Below are 22,230 nucleotides of genomic sequence, written 5' to 3'. Positions count from 1 at the left end.
TGACTGAAGGCACGGGTGAAGACCAGACAGGTCCTAAAGAACTCGTTAAAGCTCAGGTAAGAACATATATCAGTATGTAAAAACGGTGGCCTATTGCTTTAACAAAAGTTATATTTGAGCAGCATCAGCTTCGTGGTTGTATAAGCCAGGGGTTCCCAACCTTTATTGTCTTGTGTACCCCTTGGGCCTTTCAATGGTCGTCCGTGTACCCCCTACCTCAGGGGTGTTGCAGTTTATTTAGAAAGTAATTACTTAAAAGTGGTATTTGTAAGAAAAAGGACAATGTTGCGGTCAAAATAAACCGAAAAATATAGCTTTTCCTATAAAAAATTATGTTCAATTTCCCCATCTGAAATAGTTTCAAGTTCCCCCTGCTAGGTCCTCAAGTACGCCCAGGGGTCCCTGTGCCCCTGGTTGGGAAACACTGGTATAAGCTACGCGGCGGCGGAGTGATCTGCTAGAAAATAGTCCCTCAAAATGCGATCATTCATGTGGTGTAAGGTCATTTGTATTCCAAAAATTATTCTATTGACCGACATTTATATGGTTAGTCTGGCGTTATAAGTGATTTGACTCAGGTGCACCGTTTTTAATGCAGGCTAGCTGATACCATAGAAATGCACTAGCCTTGTACTAGCCTAGCACCACAAAACTTTTCAAATATAAGAACTGCATGAATTACAAAATAAATGTCTCCAGAAATCAGCAACACTCTGGATAACTAGGAAACGAGGCCCTATGTCAAAAATCCTGAAATATCCCTTTAACTTAAAACGTACACTGATGACAACCATTACAAATCATACTAGTTTGAAAAATGAGCACTTGTTGCTCATGATTCAACTGTGTTTTTCCGACAGTTGCTGCTTCAGGTGGTCATAATGTTACGCCTTATACGAATGAGTGCATCAGTCTGGTTTTGTGCGTGTGAAAAATGCAAGTAATTGTGCTGAATTACCGTTGTGTAAACTGGATGGCAGGTAGAGTCTTGAGACTCGCAGCATATGTTCAGATTGTACAGACGCGTGCGTACATCTGTGAGCAGCATGCTGGTGTAATTACAGCCTGTAAACACGGGTGTTTATTCTACACGGCTGAGAGCGACACTGTCAGCAGCGTACACCACAGCCGACCATGTGTGGAGTTCAGGAAAGGAGCAAGTGCGATGTGTCTAATCTCACAAAACAATCTGGTGATTTATAGGAGGATTTGACAGATTATGTGCCTTTGTGCGGAGTCTCAAACGAAGAGCATTTCACCCTGAACTCATTAGACCTCGGTGTGACATCAATATATTCATCATTGAGAAAGACTAATCAGAAAGTCAGGGGCTCAAAAACAGACTCTTGTCGGACTGTCATTGTGTCCTTAGGCAAGACACGTTCCCTACCTTACCTCCAGTGTCTGCATACATTACTGCATGAATGAGAGTGTAAAAGGGTGAGTGGTTCCATGATTTTCAGCGCTTTAGATAAAAGCACCATATCAGTTGAAACCATTTACCATTTGAAGTTACGGATGTTTGTTGTTTTATCAGGGCCAAAATGAAAAAGTGCATGTGGGTCATGGGCCATGTCAGGTGTGAAACACTTATAACTGTATGCATTTGCATTTGATTCTATCTATGCAAATACCATGCTACATTCATATAAATGTTAACTAGATTTGTACTAGAACAAAATCAACTATTGCAGCAGTATAGTGAAAAATGTAAACAACAACAACACCACCTGTATGTACAGTACCTACAGTGACTTTAAATCATTCATTTGTTAGCTCAGAGAAAATGTGACATTAGCTCATTTTGAAAATGTCAGTTCAGCATAAATTATTTTAGATGTACATTTTTAACATGTACATGTCAACAACCTTTGCAATAAAGGTCGGAAAACTGGGAAAGTTGATGCTATATCGCTCTGTGATAAACACCAAGACACCACAAGTGTTTCCTTAGCTTTGCAAAAAGAGTGAAACAGCGCCCCCAATTTGACGCTGTGGCCAAAGAGTGTACTGCATCCATGTTTACCATTGAGAATGAATGGGAAGAGAGTTATTAACCCTACACGGAGCAAAAGTAGGTCATCCTCTGACGGGCCACCATAATTGCCCCACTTTGGGCACCCCTGTTCTAGAACAATCTTAGTAGGTAACATTGTTCTCAAAATTACCATGGGATTTTGTACATATATATATTTTCATAACTTTATTTTTATTTGTTTTTATCCATAGTACAGGACAAATGTACAAACAGACAGGGAAACAAAATTAAACAAACTTAAATTGTCTGGACAATGTTTTAGTTTTCTACCATAACCAGTGAATAGTCTACAGTATTTTGAGTGTCACTTGACGGAAACGGATGAAGGAAATCCATTTGTCCCAATGCTTATCATACTTAAACCTTGTCAGTCTGAGATTATGTGTCATTTTTTCCATTGAGATGTCTTCCACAATCCTGATCCAGTCTGCTTGAGTCGGAGGGTCAGGTTTCAACCAGCTCCGTGTTATTGCCTTCTTACTTGCAGCCAAAATTACCTTTGTCATAAACACGTCTTCTTTCTTTACAAACTGTGTTATATTTCCCAGGTACACTACAAAACAAGTGTTTGGAATTTTACAACCGGGATTTTGAGTATTTTTAAATGTTAATTGTACGGTGAGAACCAAACATATGCTTCATAAAAAGACACATTTGCATTTTTTGTCACTGTCTGACATGAAACCAGAATTAAATTTATTCATTTTTTCTTCTATTTGTCAAATGAGTTTTCTACACATTTTTTTTAAATTACTTTTTACAGTCAGATGTTTACATACACTAAGATTACTATACCTTTCTCGTTCTGGTTCATCCTTGGGTACAATTTCAAGACAGTTGAAGGTGCCAGGTTCATTGGTTAAAACAATGATGGATATGACCAGTCATCATAAGAAAGAAGGCGGGGTCTGTGTCCCAGAGATGAACGTGCTGTGGTCTGAAATGTGAATATCAACCCAAGAACTAATGCAAAAGACCTGGTTAAGATGCTGAAACTGGTTAGAGTTTGGCATCATCCAGAGTGAAACAAGTACTGTATTGTACTGTACTGTAGGGACTGGTGCACTTCACAAAATGGATGACATCATGAAGAAAGAACACTATGTGGAAATATTGGAGCCACATCTCAAGACATCAGCCCGGAAGTCAAAGCTTGGGCACAGATGGGTCTTCAAAATGGAAAACTCCCAAAGCAAACTGCAAATATTGGTTACAAAGTGGCTTAAGGAAAACAAAGTCAATGTTTTGAAGAGGCCATGACAAAGCCAACAAATCTGGCTCAGTTACACCAGTTCTTTTTGGAGGAATGGACTTAAATTCCTGCTAGCTATTGTGAGAAGCTTGTAGAAGGATATCCAAAACGTTAAAGCCAAAATATACAGTTTGAAGGCAATTCTACCACGTGATAATGAAATGTATGTAAATGTTTGGTTTTGTAAAATGTAATAAAAAAGTGTGTAGAAAATTGTGTCTCTCATTCTTCTGGAATTTGACTCATAGAAATATTTTTTTAAATTGTAATTGACCAAGAAAAATGAAAGGTTAATTCTAGTTTCATGTCTGACAGTGAGAAAAAAATGCAAATGTGTCTTTTTATGAAGTGCATGTAAACACATGGTTCTCACTGTGATCAAATGTTGAACGTTTAGATGGGATTTTAGTAAGAACCAATCTACCTTCTTCCTTGCATCAGTTCGTATATGAACTGAGTGCAAGGAAGGTAGACTGACAGAAGTGAGCCAGTCAGTCTGCACCATCAGCCCCTCCGACCACTCACACCTTGCATTCACACAGGCAGTGAAGTGTCTTGCCCAAGTACACAAGGACAATCTGAGCCAGAATTTGAACCTGCTCTACCAACAAAGCCACTATGATAACAACATAAAACCACATCAATCCAAGTGTTCTCTGCAGCCTGGGAGCGAGGTAGTTAATCACAAACCTTTTCTTCCACAAAAACAATGTAAATGTGTTCAATAATCATCTGAAAAGACACAATAAAGCCTTATATCCCTCTAAAAGGTTTTGATACTTCTGTGTTATATATATATATATATAAGCAGCGTAACTGTTATCTGCGTTATTGCACGGTTAATTCAGGACGAGCAAGGACAAGCTGCCCGTCAAGAGACTTATAGGAGGATGCAGCAACAATGCAGTTGTACATCTGCAACAGAAAGGCAGCTCTTTCGGTCTTGAATAAAAGCTGAGGGACCGAATGTATTAAGTAAATTAATTGAGCGAAAGGCAGAGCACAAGAGGGGATAGATGGATATGTGCGCAGCATCCTATGGGAAGATGTAGCAAGACAACAGGAGAGAGAAAAGTCATTTCATCTCAATTATGTGTGAGCTTATTGTTCCGTGCACAATTGTACAAGAAAAAATAAAAAAGCAGCTTGGGAGAGATTTGCAAAAACAATCTCATCAGATCAGTCTGACTTTGTTTTTGCAGCATGAAAAAGCTATGCAAATGATTGAACATTGAAGGGCTTACATTATGCTAAATTGATGATAAAAAGGAAGGATGTTTTGGAGTGCGTCAACATTTCATAACCATGACCTGTGTCCCCAGATCTGTGGTAAACATGTTCAAATCAAATGTTGGTTTTACTAACAACAAATGCTGTGGACAAATGCTGCCTTCTGGTGGGGGTTATGGAATCATTCAGAGACACCAAGGCTAATAAAACAGAAAAGAGACCGCTAAAATACGAACTATGAAGGTAAGCAGCTTGCAAATGTTATGCTAACTCAAGCTAAAGTTACGCTAACAGCGGCTAAATGCTAATATCAGCAAAATCCCCTTTTAGAAGAGCGGTATGATGTTGTAAAATACTAAATCCGTATATGACCTGCCTGTTATAACAGTCTTGTTTGCCAATGAGAGGCCAGCAGTCTGTTCACATCCATTAGTCTCGGTTCAGCACTTTGGCCACAGCCAGAGGTCAGTCCTAAAGACTGGTTTGGCCCTGGCCTCCGCTGTAGAAAAGCTTGTCAAACCTGGTTGACCAGGCATTGGGCTGAGTCGTGCCTGCCTGTGGAAAAGAGCCATTAGACTGTCCTGATCCTGTGGCTAAAACCAGTTTGGAAATATAGACCCTGCCTCCACAATGCCAGCAACTCAATCCTTTAACCGTACATTCTATCAAGATCATTGAACACTTTGCTTTTCCTAAGATTTAACAGTAGAAAATACACAAATAGGAGCGCTTCGACTTCACGTCAAAGTGCTCCTATAAGGTATTATTACACCTCAAAATATATTACCCCCTTTTTATCCGCTTAGAAAATCTGCATGTTTAATTTTGTGTAACTTTTCGAGTAACTGTTTTTGAATAGGGAAAACGTGGAAGAGCTTGATAGCTTCTAACTTCACCCCAATTTAGAGCTATAGTATGCTGGGAGAGGCTTAATGCTAGCAACGTCTTTTGTGTGACTGAGCGCACGCACAAAGACCAGACAGTTCCGCATCAACTCGTCTAAGCTAAGGTAAGAGCATATCTCATTATGCAAAAACCCTTCCTATTCCTTTAACTCCTCTTTATGCCGGTAACAACATTTTTCTTTGTCCTCTAAACTAGTGGTAATCAACTGGTGTGACTTCAGGGCCCACCTAATCATGACAAGTCGCAATCCAAAAACAATACTCATTTAAACTATCTTAAACATCTTGCGGTCAGGCCATTTTCAAGTATATTTAATATCAATATCCACCGAACGATATATCGGACCAATATTTGAGTATTTTACAATATTGGTCAAATATATGCCTACATATCCAGAACCGAAAGTGATAGAGACTTCTCTCTTTTGCATTGGAAAGAGCTTTCTAGGCCTTAGGGAAGCGGAGAAACATTGCTTTGAAAATCGGTCACAGGTTTATTGTATATATTATATGTTTATAGACTTTTTCTTATAATTTCCGAACCTTAATAAATAGACTTTTTTTTTGGAATTTGCTGTTTTTTGTCATTCAAACAGAAGTACCTACGAAACATAAATGTCCTGAATAAATCAGTCTTATGCTCTAAATAAATGCCTTTGCAGTTCAACACTGACACAGTTAGAAGCATCATACACAGGATTAGATGAGACATAAAAAGAACAAAAAATCCGAATATCAGCAGTGCGTATCGGCATCGGCCAGTCAACACCCCCAATAGCGGACGACATCTAATAGACGATTTTAAACCTTTACTTAAATAAATCTTCAGCTGGAGGCTGTTTGAGAGATTAAACCCCCCCCAAAAAACATAAAATTAAATTACTTAAAATGTCGGCCATGCAAACCCCCTTCAAATCGTTATCTGACCCAAAAGATCCATATCAGTCGGGCATTACTTCCTATCAAAAATCATCAAAAAATGTTCTAGAATAGGGTTTGAAAATGGTCCCGTGACCCTCTTTTGAGTCCCGACCAATGGGCGCTGGCTGCTCTGCTTTATGACCACGACACTGGGGGCCGTCATTGCTGTAGTACCTCCATATCGCCACTAGGCCCCCATTGAAAAGCATTGGAGTTTAGACATCTTAAAAACAACTTTAACGCCTGGTTTAAATTTTTTCAACACTAGACTAGGCTAGATATTCCTCCTGAGATAACGCTGGGTTAGTCACAATATATGAAACCAGGCTGATTTTCGTAAAAATAATTTTTGAAATCTCGTACTTAATGAGGGTCGGACTGTTAGCATTGGAGCAGCGCGAGCTACACGTCACGCAAGGGCCGAGTCTACAGTGAAGATCCCGCCCGTTTGCCCTTTTTAGGAACATGCTTCGTCAGAGCTGGGGAGGGGGAGTCTGCAAATCCTCCAGGAATTCCCCCACGACCGTGGTCATTATGGTAAACGGGGAGGAGTGAGCATAAGACGTCCATTATTTTTTACAGTTTATGGTCCCGACCCACCAGCTGAGAACCACGGTTCTAAACCAAACACTGATTGAAAGTCACATAGAAGTCTGAATAGCAATTATCAATCTTTTTCTCCATGGGTTGAAATTGCTAACAAGGTGAATTCTTGGGTGAAGTTCGGGTGATAATTGGCATCAGTGATGGCGAACTGTGTGTTCTGGCCAATGTGTGGCTGCGTCATTAGTAAGTTTTTTGGTGATTTTACGATGTCCAAGCCAGCAAAAGATCTTAGGTTCACATTCATTTTCTCCATCTCAAAATTGACTATATTCATGTAATTTATCAAATCTGCTCTTCCTGACCAAACTCATGACCCGGGACTGCAGAAATAAATGAAGCGCCAAAACGAGCGGTCCAGATTGTCATCAAAAACCTTTCACACTTTGCACCTGAAGTCACCACTGCTGGCCTATGGAAGCAGATTTGAAACACGTACCGATAAGAGAGCAGTGCTTCCGCTATGAAGAGTCAGCTGAGGTGATATGAACATCTGGAAGCACAGATGTTCTCTAGTCAAGAGGTGGGTGAAGAGCGTGTCCGTCAGCTGGCACCAGTGTTTTGTATTCCCCATGACACAGATTCTTCTGACAGCGAGGATCAGGAGAGACATTTGAAAAACGCCGGGATCACCACGCGATAACCAGTGTAACATCATGATTAAGGAAAACAGTTGTGATTTACAGATTGACAACCAATGCGGAGCCTAAAGTTAGAGAAAGGACACTTGTGTTTTCAAAAATGCTGCTTTTGGGGTCTGTAAAATTTTCAGAATTTTAAAGCAAAATATAAAAGCTTTCTTAGCCTCTATGCTGTAGGTCAGGACAGAGGGTTATCCACAAAGAAAGTCAACAAGATGAGAACTGGAAGTGACCTTGGCGTAGCTGTTCAGATGATGGAAAAATCCCCAACAAAAGAACCAATTAGAAAGTCATATAACACAGGTCTGCCTTATTTGAACTGTGAGATTGGTTTGTCAGTGTGTTTTGGTGTAGATGGTTCGGCCTCACAGTACAAGTTACAACGCTGTAAAAGACATCTTCTTCATCAGTTGATACAACTATCTCTCAACCTTTATTCGTCTGCAAAGCAACTTAGTTCTTGTGCCGATTGCTCTGTGTCTGTTAAAATATGTGCCGGCTACTTAAAACTACAAGCACTAGTCTGTGAAAAAAAAATGTATCTAAAAGTGTTTCAGGGGCACTACTGGACTTTCTCCATTAAATCTCATTCAAAAGTCGACAAATAGTTCGCACCAAACCGATGTACCATGAGCCTTCCAGACAGTGCTGTGTTGCAACCTCTCATCAATTTATAGGCGTATAAACTTTTTGTTTTGTTATGCATGGAACAATAAGAGCTTTGTAAGGTGACCAGATGTCCCAGTTTACTCGAGGCAGCCTGAGTTTTGAGGCATTTGTCCCGTGTACCCATAGATTTCTCCAAAATCAATGATTTGTCCCAGTTTTACACAGGAACTGTCCCAGGTGTCCAGAAAGCAACAATATGATCCCCAAAGCAACAACCTTTGCTTGAAAATCAATGTCATTGGGCCATGTGGATGTAAATTACAATGTTTTAAACTCATTTCTGATTGAATCATGTCATTACTATGACTATTCATTCACTTTGGGAAAAGAGTCAAGATTTGGCTCCCTGCGACAAATTCACGAATTGTGTTCCAGTTTTAAAGGGGGGGGGGGTATTATGCAAAATCGACTTTTTCAAGCTTTACATCATGTTATTATGTCATTCCCTCATTAAAAACATGCCTGAAGTGTTGCCTTGGCACATTCACATATTTTTGAGTAATCTGTAAAAACTCTGATGGCGGCCATTTTAGGGATAGGTTTGCCTGAGTCCTCCTAGGAACGTCCCCACCTCCTGGAGACGCCTCCGAGCTTTCGTCACCAGCCGAGTAACCAACCACTGCTCCTCAGCAGAACCCCCTCCCCACTGATGCCACAGACAGCGTGTGGAGGGGGCGTGTCTGAAAGGGTCAGAGGTTTTTAAAGAGACAGAGGCCTATTTCAAGACATTCGCTGCAGCCATTTTGATAGAGCAATTTTATACAAGACAGTTAGTTTAATTTACTGCATTTACAGACCAACAGAAGGTTTCGTCATCATTGTAGTGTGATATAGACTGGTGCTATGTGACTGAAAAAAGAATAATACCCCCTCTTTAAGAGCAAAAATCTGGTCACCCTAATTACTTGGGTTCACAAGTCTTCTGACCTCTGACAGTTCTCTTTGCATACTAAGCATGGAGAACAGAAAGATTGAGTGAACTTCTCTTTTCTATCTGATTAGAGAGAAGAACTTTATTGCCATTATACACCTGTACAACAGAATTGCATAGATCAGATGTTTGGCTAGTGCTAATACCCGAAGGAAGCGTATGCAGACATGGGGAGAACATGTAAACTCCACACAGAAAGGCACCAGCCGAGAATCAAACCTGAGACCTTCTAGCTGTAAGGCAAAGGCGCTAACTACTAAGCCACCGTCTTAATTACAGGTGTTTTTCACATTCCTACACCTGCTTACTTGTTACATGTGAGTTTAAATGAGCTTGAAACAAAGCTAATAATTACCCACAATTCTGAAAGGGTGCCATACTTCTAGTTCTGTGTGAAATGATGTCAAATGTGACTTCTTTTCTCTGCTGTTTTGTGACACACAAAGGAAATAAACAGATTTATGCCGAAACATGTGGAATTGCACTAACTTTGTGGGAGAAATACTGACTGCATTTCTGTATGACACGTCTATTTTCCTCTTCATTTGCACGGTAATGTTCTACAACTGTGCGCTGTAGAAACGACCCACAGCGGCCTTATCTCTTTAGGTTTCTCTTAATTTCCACTGACCTTAAGCAGACAATTAAACTTTCATTTTGCACTACGGGATTATTGTGTAATGCCCTGCACTCCATTTCCATAATTTGCTTAGAAATGTCTCATTAATAACGGAGAAAAGGATTGGCCGCGCTTTGTGGCTATTGTCCAACAAAACCAGCCTGTCGATATTTGCTGTTTCAACGAAGTATCACACTCAATCAGATCAACTTCTAGGGCCGTCGAACGCTACGCCTCGGCACACTTCGAAAACAAAGAGCTCTTGCTGATTTACCGTGCTCTCTTCGGGTTCGGCGACTAATTTGGAGCTGCTCCTGATCGTAATGACACCAATCGTCTTTTCAATCCATTCTTAATCGCCGCAGCATCTCGCCTGTCCATATCCAATGTGGTCTTATTGCACAAGTTGTTGACGCACTCCGGCAACACTGTCTATCTATACTTTCTCATTTTCTCCGCCCGACACGAATCTCATTACGGACCGAGGCGACGCGCTACGAAGCGGTCCAAATATCAAGTCTATCATTATCATTTTTCAGTCGTCGTGGAGATTGATGCGTCTTCCTGTTCCGTCTCCCCCAAAGTTGCCTGCGACTTCTTCCTCAGGCCCCTCAAGAGGCTGGATGGTCTCTTATTAAGCACATTCTGGATTAGAGTTCCTGGCTGGGGCCATTTCCAACAACATGCTACTGCATTGTAATGAGCCTCTCTGTGTGCTGCGCAAACACACTCAATCTCCTACTTTAATCACCCAGAAGGAGATGGGCTACTTGGTGAGCCCTCAGCAAGAGGAGGACAGAGAGTGAGAGGGAGGGAAGGGGGGGGGATTTACGAGTCCCTCCATCCGCCGCCGACACATAATCTCCTTGGGATATGAGTGTTCTGTCTTGAAGCCCTGATTGACATGTCTAGCATTAAAGATGGAGAGGGTTAGCGGTGACGCTGGAGGAAATGCTACAAGAGGAACTTTACAAGGCAGGAGGGGTTCATTGGCGCACTGTTTGCTGCTGTGTGTTGAAAAGCTTTAGGGCGGATTACACACCGCTGCGTTAATTATAGAAGTGTGTTCCTATGTGCAAATCTGCAATATTCCAGATGGGATTACAGCAAAGTGCAACACGAGTCTTTTTTTCTGAGAAGCGATTTTTGCTACGAGTTACTGAGCAAACACGGATCAGATGAAGTTATGTAACTATCAGCGGGAATTTTCACTTTGAATTTGGGATATTTTGTTTCTTTCGTCCGACAGACTTCTCTCTATCATGTGGTTCCTCTGGTTAATAAAGTCATTTTATGTAAGAGTACATTTCCCGAGGAGAGGAGTGAAAGCGGCCAAGGCTCCCTCCTGTTATGATCAAAAATATGAGTGGCACACGCAGTCATTTGAAGGGGTCGTAATAACTTTTTTAGAGTATAGCCCACAGACCTGAACGTCGGCGGTTTGATCACTGCTCCCATCACCTCTTGGGGGGCAAAACAGCGTCTGCGTGCTCTGGTGTAAAATATGGGGTGAATGGTGGTGGTTCTACAACACAGTATGCAAGGATTGTAACCTGGCTAACGCCATGCTGTTGTTTGCGCTCGAATCATTTCAAACTGCACAACAGCCTGGGGACCATGGGCGAAATTTTCGCATGGATTTGGGAACCAATCACAGAACGAGGAGGGACGGCAAGACGATGACGCGCTATTCGATATATGGAAGCTTGTAGTTTATTTACGGATAAAAAAGAAAAAGTTTACTTACAGATCAAACATGACAACAGCAGACGCGACGCTATTTTTCGAACAAGCTGTAAATAGTTTAGCTCAAATGTTCACAGCGGGTACGTCATACGTCATCTCATACGATGATACGATTGGCTGTTGCTACGTGCAGACGCATGATAGACATTCCTAGCGCCCAATAAACGACTATGGACGATCGTAAACCACACCTCTCCTGCGAGAAAATGAATTGGTGGTCCCCAGACTAAATATCACTTGTGATTTTTTCAGACTAAATATCACTTGTGATTTTTTCAGACTAAATATCACTTGTGATTTTAGTCTGGCGTTAGCCATCGTTTTTATGCATACCACTGTAGAGATGGGTCCCTGGGCGTCCTGCTCCTTACGGGATGCCCCAGTGTTGAATGTTACGTCAAATGCAGAGTTTCTGTCTCAAATGTCTGTATCAATGAAGCCTTAACAGATGAGATCTGATAGAATCAGCAATCATAACCAAATGTTTTATCCATGACTGTATTTTGAGCGAATAATAACCATCTCGAACAACAAAACAAATTACATGCTTAAAAAAACTGTAAAATACAGTAAAATAGGGACCTCAATAAACCCTGCCTTAAAATGAATGTGGAAGGTTAAACTAACCAATCATTTCTATTCAAAAGGGTCGACCAGTTGTGTATTAAAATAATTGCTCTGGCTATTTAGAGTTTCTTGGAATAGAAGCTGATTCAAAACAATTACATGTAATTACAGGAATGTGCTCCGATGGCCTCCAGCGGTTGTTTCCATTTTGAAAGCATTTCGCCCAGTTGCTATTAGTGCATGATCTTTGCACAATCACTCCCACTGTACGAAATGTTCACTGTTGGAGAAAATGCTAATATACTTGAAAGTGGTGTGATTTGCACACATTTGAAAACTGTAAGTCATGGGGTCATACATTATAAAATACGGTACAGATAGAGGGGTATGACTTTCATGCTATCGCGTGTGTCAAACGGACTGACATCACAGACGATCTATGGAGGGCTCCTTGCCGCTGGGACTGCTCTTGAACTAAAATACAGCTTTGAAAATGTCTCCATAAAAGAATACCTCTCTCTTTGGACTCTGCGTGTCTAGACTTTGACAGCAACAGAAACATTATTCCTTTCACCTTGTTCACTTCAAAATCAAGTATTGGATTGTTTACTTTCCTGCTGCGTATGATTCTGTTCATCTCACAGAGCATTGAATTGTTCATGGCTCATCTGAATAATGTGTAATGTAAAGTTCATGTACATTACGGCCATACTGCCCGGCAGATCTCAGACGCTCAGCAGGAAGGGCCATGGTGCTTGGATGGAGGCCTGGGTGAATGGAGTGAATGAGTGGTTGGTGGTCGGAGGGGCCGATGGCACAGACTGGTTACCTCGCTTCTGTCAGTCTACCTAAAGGCAGCTGTGGCTACAACAGTAACTTACCACCACCAGTATAGATACAGACGACGTCTCTGGATTTGCCCATATATGGTTGTGTTTGAAAACAGTTAAGGGGGAAAACAATTTGGAGAAAAATCTAAACTTTCTCTTATTATTCAAAAACTACTTCAACAAATGCTGAATTATGAATTCAGCATTTCTACTAAATACAGATACAATGACATGGGGAGGAGCAAAGTGGTTCAACAGCCCATAAATACATAAATAACGGAGAATGCTAACATGTAGAATCATGTTAGCTAATCGTTAATGCTAACGCTAGCTAGCACTAGCCATGACTGCCGTTTGTTTGCTCCTACTGAACAATCTTCTGTGAAGGGCCCAATTTAGACTTCACTGTATTTGCATGTGATAAATAAGTTCATATTTCACCATAAAATGGCTAAAAACAGTTTCCCAGAAGTTTCTATTTTCCCCCTAGGTGAAGCCACGCCCCCTTCTATGACACAATGATGGGGGCGTGGCATCTGTATCTATGGAGTGAATAAATAATGACTACAATGCAGCGCTTTGGTAATACAGGCTTGTAAAGTGCAATACAAGTGTAAGCCATTGTTATAATTATCATTACAGAGCGTATAAAATTGAATTATAAGATTGTGGAACAAATGCACTATGCATATGATGTACTCTTTAAAGTATAGGAATATAGTTATTTAATAAAAACTGTCCAATTATTCAACACAGTAAGATGGTTAAATATAAAGCACACCCATGAATGATTAAAACTGTCCAGAAGGCAAAAAGACAAATATGCTATATAGAGAATTAATTAGAAGGAAATGATAGGAGGCAGAGGTTTAGTATAAAACCTATAAAAACAAATTGACGACTATACTGTCAAATTGTACGAAAATATTAAATTGTGTAATAACCAATAAACCTAAATCAATCAACAAGTATTTTATGGATGACAACAGAGAGGAATGCAATATGAACCAAGTAAAAAGTTTAATATCATTTTCTTTTTTTGCTAATGTTGGCCAGATCTGGCATCCAAAATCTACAAATTAAAATTAAAATGAGGTATGGCTTTAGTGAAGCGAGTAATTGAAGAAATCGCAAAACCTTTTTCACATATCTTTAATTTATCATTTCAAACAGGAGCGGTATGAAAATGGCCAAAGTTATATCTTTATAACTTTTTTAGAGGGAACAGGTCCACTGCTCTGGCTTTGATGGACTCAATTGAAGAAATAAGAAATCAAATAATGTGTGGCAATATTACTCACTTTTATTTACATTTTACAAGAACGAAACTTCAGCCCACATGCCTAGTTTTCCTGAGCTCCGCTGTGGAAGAGCAGACACTATTACAGCTTCTGTGGTAAACAAACAAGTTCTTTATTTAACACATGGTTCTGAAATTTGTGCAGTTGCTCGGATCTGTAGGTAATAATAACATTGTATTTTTTGCAGTGCAGGAGGATATGAAATGTTAATTGTACGACGTAGCTTCTTGGTTGCTTCCTCCGCTGGGTTAGGAAGGTTCAGATTAGGTGGGTTTAAGATGAGCGAGGCGCTGCAGGCGGCTGCAGGCGAGCGGTGCAGGCCGGTCAGATTCGGGTCCAAGATGGCCACGCCTCGCTCTGACGCCACCTGTGCGACGGTGCCCGTATTCTCGTGTGACCGAGGCGGCTGGAGAGCCTTGGGGAGGCGAGCGAAGTTGCTTTTCTTCGCCTCGCTCGGCTGCCTGAACTACAAAGGCCAAAGGGATTGTGGGAAATGAAGTGCTGTAAACGTGCGCTGACAGAGGACTGACAGATGATTGGATATGATTTGTGTTTTTATCAGAAACGTGTTGCCCTGACGCCCCGCAGCTCCTGCCTTATCTTTTCTCATCACAGATCTACTCAGATCTGCAGAAATGCTTCAGAGTCTTCATTTTTGACAGAAAGTGCCAGTGTGTTCAACATATGGCCTACATTTAAATATGCATAAGTTTATTATTCTAATCCTAAACTGTAAGAGGAGAGTCTATTATTTTAGCTGTAGTGATGGGGCGATTTGTCTGGTGTGTGGGAGAAGCAGAAATGTGTTCACAAACTTTTAAAATAGTTTTATTCCCAAACTTTCTAACAAAAGCGAGATGCTGCGTGATCTGAGGCTCCTCTCTGTTCTCGGGGCTGAGATGTGTCTGACTTGACTAGAGGCGACTTTCTCCGCCCTCGGACGCCACCGCCTGGTCTCGTCTGGAATCGAGGCGAGGCGCACTTCATCTTAAACACACCCAATGTCCTGACGGGCAGAAGGAGCAGTTAAAGGAACAGGCCACTGTTTCTACATAGTTCTACACGTTCCTTTAAAGCCGCACCGCATAGAATTTTACCCAATAAATAAAATTGAAAAACAAGAATTTATTTTATGACAGATATTTTCATCACTGAAAAATACCACATAAATGTACAAACAAACATTGCTTTTCCTGTTAGCAGCTCAGCTCTCCTAAGACACGACTGTGACTTTCCAGGGAGTGGGGACGTCTCCAGCTCGTCTCCATGGAGATGTGACTAAAACCCGCAGAATTTAAGATTTAAACACGTTCCCATCAAAATCAATTCTTTGGTTACCCACTGCAAAACATTTCTGTGTCGAGCAGGTCATTAGGAGCATGTTTTGTACTGATGGCGACAGTATAGTCCAAAATGTTACACAGTGTCCCTTTAAGTGACCCACCACACCGCTCTGCTCCTGTCTAAATCCAACATATGGCTTTACAACCTGTCCATACTTTTAGCAGAATTCGGCAACTGATTTCCAAAATGGTGAAATTATTATTTTGGGGAAAGTTCCTTAGTCGTATACTTTGACAAACTGTATTGATCCACAGAGGAAATTGTGTTGTCCCGTTTGAGAAGGCTGCATTGCCAAACCACAAGATTCTTATTTCTCCATTTCTGTCATGGCGGAGCATCCAGAGAACAAAAACACTTTGCCGCTGATTTATGGACAGATAAAAACACGCGGCGACAATTAAACGCTGTGTGTGAGGGGTCGTGCAGGACTCTATTCGTGAGTATTTTGGCTCAGAGTGGGGCAGTGTCGTAAACTGTATATATAATGGACGGCTTCTGCTCACTCCTCCCCGTTTACCATAATGACCACGCTCGAGGGGGAAATCATGGCGGATTTACAGACTCCTCCTCCCCAGCTCTGACGAAGCATGTTCCTAAAAAGGGCATAAGGGCGGGATCTTCACTGTAGACTCGGCCCTTTAGCTTGCGCAGCTCCAATGCTAACAGTCCGACCCTCATTAAAGGAATAGGCCACCGTTTTTACATACTGAGATATGTTCTTACCTTAGCTTTGATGAGTTCTTTAGGACCTGCCCCAAAACAGGTCAAGATAGAAGCTACCAAGCTCTTCCACGTTTTCCCTATTTAAATATGGTTACGTGAAGTGTTCCACTACAAAGTATAATTACACAAAATTAAACAATGTGGATTTTCTAAGCGGATAAAAGGGGGGACTATATTGTAAGGCGTAATAATACCAGGAGTAGTTTGGCATCCGCACAGTAAAGTGAAGATATTACAGCATGGATTTCAAACTACTCCTGGTATTAGGTTAGGTTAATTTATTTGTACCCGTGGGTAAATTCGTCTTGCAATTCTGAGAACTAGTCAAAACATTAAAACACATTATACAAAGATAAAAACATCACACATATTTAAATATAAAGCTTGTAAGTGCTCCAGATACTAACAGGATGTGCCTTTGGTAAAGATACAACTGAAATTTAGATAAAAAGCCGTGTCGGGGCAATTTGATCCCGACTTGTTCATAAAGGAAAGGGCAGCGGGAACAAAGCTTTTCGTAAAACGGTTTGTATGGCTTATTGGCATCAAAAACCGACGTGGTATTATTACGCCTAACAATATATTTCCCCCTTTTAGCCGCTTAGAATATCCACATTGTTTAATTTTGTGTAATTATGCGTTCTAGTGTAACACTTCAAGTAACCATATTTAAATAGGGAAAACGTGGAAGAGCTTGGTAGCTTCTATCTTGACCTGTTTTGGAGCTATAGTGGAGAGAGGGAGAGGCTAAATGCTAACGCCGTCTGTGCTGTGTTTACGTGATTGAAGGCACAGGGGAAGATCAGACAGGTCCTAAAGAACTCGTAAAAGCCAAGGTAAGAACATATCTCAGTATGTAAAAACGGCGGCCTATTCCTTTAAGCACAAGATTTCTAAAATTCTTCTTACAAAAACCAGCCTGGTTTCTTTAATTGTGACTAACCCAGCGTTATCACAGGAGGAATATCTAGCCATAGAAAGTGTTTAAAAAATGGAAACCAGGCGTGAAAGAGGGGCTATTATGCTTTTTTCAATCACATAGCACCAGTCTATATCACACTTCAATGATGACGAAACCTTCTGTTGGTCTGTAAATGCAGTAAATTAGAATAACTGCCTTGTATAAAATTGCTCTCTCAAAATGGCCGTAATGAATGTCTTGAAATAGGCCTCTGTCTCTTTAAGAACCTTTGACCCTTTCAGACACGCCCCCTCCACACACTGTCTGTGGCATCAGTGGGGAGGGGGTTCTGCTGAGGAGCAGTGGTTGGTTACTCGGCTGGTGACGAAAGCTCGGAGGCGTCTCTAGGAGGTGGGGGCGTTCCTAGGAGGACTCAGGCAAACCTATCCCTAAAATGGCCGCCATCAGAGTTTTTACAGATTACTCAAAAATACGTGAATGTGCCAAGGCAACACTTCAGGCATGTTTTTAATGAGGGAATGACATAATAACATGATGTAAAGCTTGAAAAAGTCGATTTTGCATAATACCCCCCTTTAAAGTTGTGATTAACGTGTCTAAAGTCTAATGCTTTTCAATGGGAGACTAGCGCCGATATGCAGGTACTACAGCAATGGCGGCCTCTAGTGTCGTGGGCATAAAGCAGAGCAGCCAGCGGGCATTGGTCAGTGTTCACAGATTCTGCCCACAGATCTAAAGGATGTGTGTCGGCTGCAGAGAAAAAATAACGTTTGTTTGTTTCTTTCTTACTTTATTTGGTGGAGACAGCGCTTGGTAATGAACACATACTGCATTTTTACCCCAGGCTCATTTCTATCCGTCTGTTTGTATATACTGTAAGCTACATAATCCATAAAGTTGTGGCAGCAATGCAGAGTGTAGTAGAGTGGCGGCCTACGGGCATCACCGGTTCAAAGTCACACACTGACTTGATTCTAAAATGATATAGGAACTAATACGATAACTGTAATAATATTTGACTTAGTCCTCCATGAATCAGGCCGTAACGTTCGTTTGCCAATATGGTAGAATATAAAGCGCAACAGTCCAAAAATACTCACAGTTCTGCTTGTGCTGCTTCCGACAGTAAGTCAAACTGTTGGGATTTTATCGCGTTGATTTATCTTTGGTGAAGCACCATAACTCCGACTCCATAATATTTGGTAGAATAATTCATGTTTCCTATAAAAAAACATGTCCTCTGCCTGGTGGATATAAAGGGAGGAGAATTATTAGTCTTTTATTAAAACTGTAAATCCGCCTCTATAGCTGTGGAAATATAGCGGGGAGCAAACCAGCGAGCGAGCGCACGTCTGTCCGCGGTTTACGCTCGGGCTGACGGGTGCGCTTGAGTCCATTTGCAGCTTGTTATGATGCGCGCGGCGGGTTCGCGGGTTCGAGTCTTGAGAGGAGGCCAATATAATCGCTCTCTGAAAGCGGGAATGACGCGCGGAGGGGAACTAACAATAGCAAAGCTGGTCACTGTATTACGTTCAGCAGGAGCGGCCGCTGTGATGGATTGACGGTAGCAACAGAGAGGCAGTCCCGAATCAATTAAAGGTGCACCTCGGGAAAACCAGGGGGAGTTGTCTGATTTTTACACATAATTTGATCAAAGCTTGACACGCTCAGCCCACAAACCACAGCCGCGTGAGGGCTCGTAATAGATTGTAATCACATTTGACAGAGTGGATGGAGTCTAAGGTGTGATACATTTCATAACTGGGATTATTACTGTTTTTATTTTATTCAGATTTTTTTATGAACGAATTGCAACCATATAAGATATCTCATCACCATTTTAATGTACAAGTTAGTTATAAAAACAATGACACACTAGACTAGACATTTGAAAGAAATGTTAATCATGTAACTTACTCGTTATGTTTTATGTTATGTTGGAATCACCCATATATGGTCACATTTGAAAACAGTAAAGGGGGAAAGCAATTTGGAGAAAAATCTAAACTTTCTCTAATTATTCAAAAAACACATTAACAAACGCTGAATTATGAATATAGTTTTCTACTAAATAAAGATACAAAGACATGGAGAGGAGCAAAATGGTCCTAACAGCCCATAATTACATAAAAAATGAGGAATGGCAACACAATGCTCCATTTTTGCATCAATCAATCAATCAATCAATCAATCAATCAATCAATCAATCAATCAATCAATCAATCAATCAATCAATCAATCAATCAATCAAACTTTATTTATAAAGCACTTTTCATACCGAAAGGTATCACAAAGTGCTTTACAGATTACAACATTTAAAACAATACGCCTGGCACAACCTCACATATATATATTTTGTATATTAGGATTATAAATAGATTAGTCAGTTAAAAGCTAACTATATGTAGATTTGCTAATAGCTAATTGATTGACTGCGGAATTCTTCCGCAGTCAATTATTGGTTTTCATGTTCTTTATTGATTGACTGCGGAATTCTTCCGCAGTCAATTATCAGTTTATGCAAATTTGATTATGCAATTTGAAGAGTTTATGCAATTTCTGCATTCGCTTCCCGCATTTTCGCAGTCAATCGCAATGGCGATTGACTGCGATTAGATTAGATTAGTCAATTAAAGGCTAAGCTAAAAAGGTGGGTCTTGAGCTGCTCTTAAAAACATGAACGTTCTCTGCAGCCCTGAGCTCCTCCTCAGGTGGTTCCAGAGGCGAGGGCCGTAATATTGGAAGACGCCTCACCATGAGTCTTTGTGTTGACTTTAGGAATAACTAGGAGCCCCCTGCCGAAGGGGCCGAGAAGGTTCAGAAGGTAAAAGCAGTTCTGAAAGATAAGAAGGACCAAGACCATGAAGACATTTAAAAAACATTAAAAGAACTTTAATCGTGCTAATGCTAATGGCTAGCTAGTGCTTACTACGACTGCCATTATTTCACTTCTACTGAACAATCTGCTGTGAGAAAATATCCATATGGGCCCGATTAACACTTGAGTACACTTGACTTTATACTAGGTTCATATTCCACCAAAAATGGCTAAAAAAGAGTGGAAAATTGTGTTTCCCAAAAAATTCTTTTTACCCCCTTGGTGAAGCCACGCCCCCTTCGATGATGAGATGCCGTCTGTATCTATAGCCGACGTAGTCGACAGCTCTGTATGTGAGAATTAGGGCTGAGTGCCGTTAAAGTAAGCAAGTGCTTTATTTGTCATTGTGCAACTGTACAACAAAATTGTGTTCAGGTGTTAGTCCTGAGCCGCTGCCACTGAGCCGCGCTCCCACTGTGGGCCAACCGGGTTGGTCAGCTCTTTTACCTCCTCTTTCCTCTTCCTCCTGAGCAGCTCCCTCCGCTCCTCAACAGTCTTTCACCATCTTCTAGGAGGAATTTAGCAGTTAATCTGTTTTATTCTCCAGTGAACGTCTGTTAGCCAGAACAATAGTTTGATCGAAGGCAGGTGTGACTTAGCTGTGAGTCTTGCCCGGATACCTCATTCTTTAATGCAGCTGTGGAGGGCTCTTGGTGCCTCTTCAGTGTTTCAGAAGTAGAAATGTCTCTAATGTCTTTCACTTGAGATGTTTGTTTACTTAAAAAAAAAAAACTTCCATTATGGACTCTTTGCAGTAAAACAACAATAACGGCAAAGACGTACAAAACAATGTGGAACAGAAACTACAAATGCAGCTCGCAAAAAGAGCAGCTGTACCGAGAGAGAGGGAGGTTGCTGCTTGTTTACGTGTCGCCATTTGACACAAGTTTGGTATTGAAATAAAAGTTTAGGTACTACTGGTATAGAAAAAAAAAAATCGTAGGCAGGTATCGACAAAAAACCCCCAAAAAACAGCGTTAAAGGAAGTTACTTAGTTTTTTCGGCTCAAACACATGGTACACATTTAAAATAAGCAGTCTTTTATAGATTAAATGATTGTTCTGTTTTCTGGTTCTCAATGACACATATTTTAGTATAGGTATCGAAAAAGTATAGTTTGGGTATCGGTACTGCAAACCAAGTATCGTTTTACTGGTATCAATAAACAATTTACGATACACAGCCTTAGTGAGAATGCCATGTATATATCATGTTTTATATTGACACTGACATTGTAGATGCCATAACCTAAGCCAAATTATTTTTTTGCATAACACATTTGGAGTTAAAGGTTCAAATGTTGCTGAAATGCATTCTACCATAGTCAGTTCTTTCTTTCCTTCAGGTAATTTTAGTACAATGCTTGTTGCATATAGGCTCATTTCTCACACATCTAGCAAAACCCTTTTGAAAATAACTATTGTCACTTCAGGAGTTGTCTTCACTGCACTAATCTAACTTGTATTGTTTGTTATCAAAGGCCGCCGACCTATAGGCGATTTTTCACTATATTGACTAATAATTGCTGTACATGAAAGAGGCTCTGGATGTCTTCGCTCCTGCCCTGTCCCCCTCCTGTTCCCTCTGCCCTTTGATCATGCGATAACATTTTGAGTGACATTTTCGAAGGTCATTGGTTAACAATCAGTAACTCTTCACCTTTAATTGTGCACCGCCGCCATAACGAACATGCTTATTTGCCCGAGACCCCAATTTGGTTCGACAACACTTCTTATGCAAATCGCCCGACAATTATCTCTCCCATCAATGACAGAGGAGGCAGGATTGTTTGCTCCTAATGACATTGTTTGCGATATCGAGCGTGTCACCGAGTTCCGTGCTCCTCGTGCCCTATGCGCAGTGATCAACAGAGCAAAGCCAAGTCCAGCTCGAACTCGCTCACTCTGGGGGAGAAAGAGAGGGGAGTGCAAACATGTGTGCTGGTAAACACACGTGCACTGCATAGGACACATGTTGTTTTGTATAGGTACAGCACAACATCTGCTTAACTGAAGCAACAAAAGTGATATTATCCAACATAGTAAGTGTTTTAATTGTCATTATGTAACTGTACAACAAAACCTGCCCCCTGCATTTGACCTGTCCATCA

The 22,230-nt window shown here is 40.9% G+C and overlaps 1 long non-coding RNA gene across 1 annotated transcript in view; it reads right to left on the bottom strand.

Annotated features, from left to right (window-relative positions):
* Positions 1 to 22,230, bottom strand: part of LOC306980134 — a 452,652-nt gene that overhangs the window by 312,179 nt on the left and 118,243 nt on the right. The gene's annotated exons all lie outside the window — the stretch shown is intronic.

Source organism: Gobius niger, assembly GCF_951799975.1.
Source record: "Gobius niger genome assembly, chromosome: 20".
Taxonomy (NCBI): domain Eukaryota; kingdom Metazoa; phylum Chordata; class Actinopteri; order Gobiiformes; family Gobiidae; genus Gobius; species Gobius niger.
This window is presented reverse-complemented; position numbering and strand designations above follow the sequence as displayed.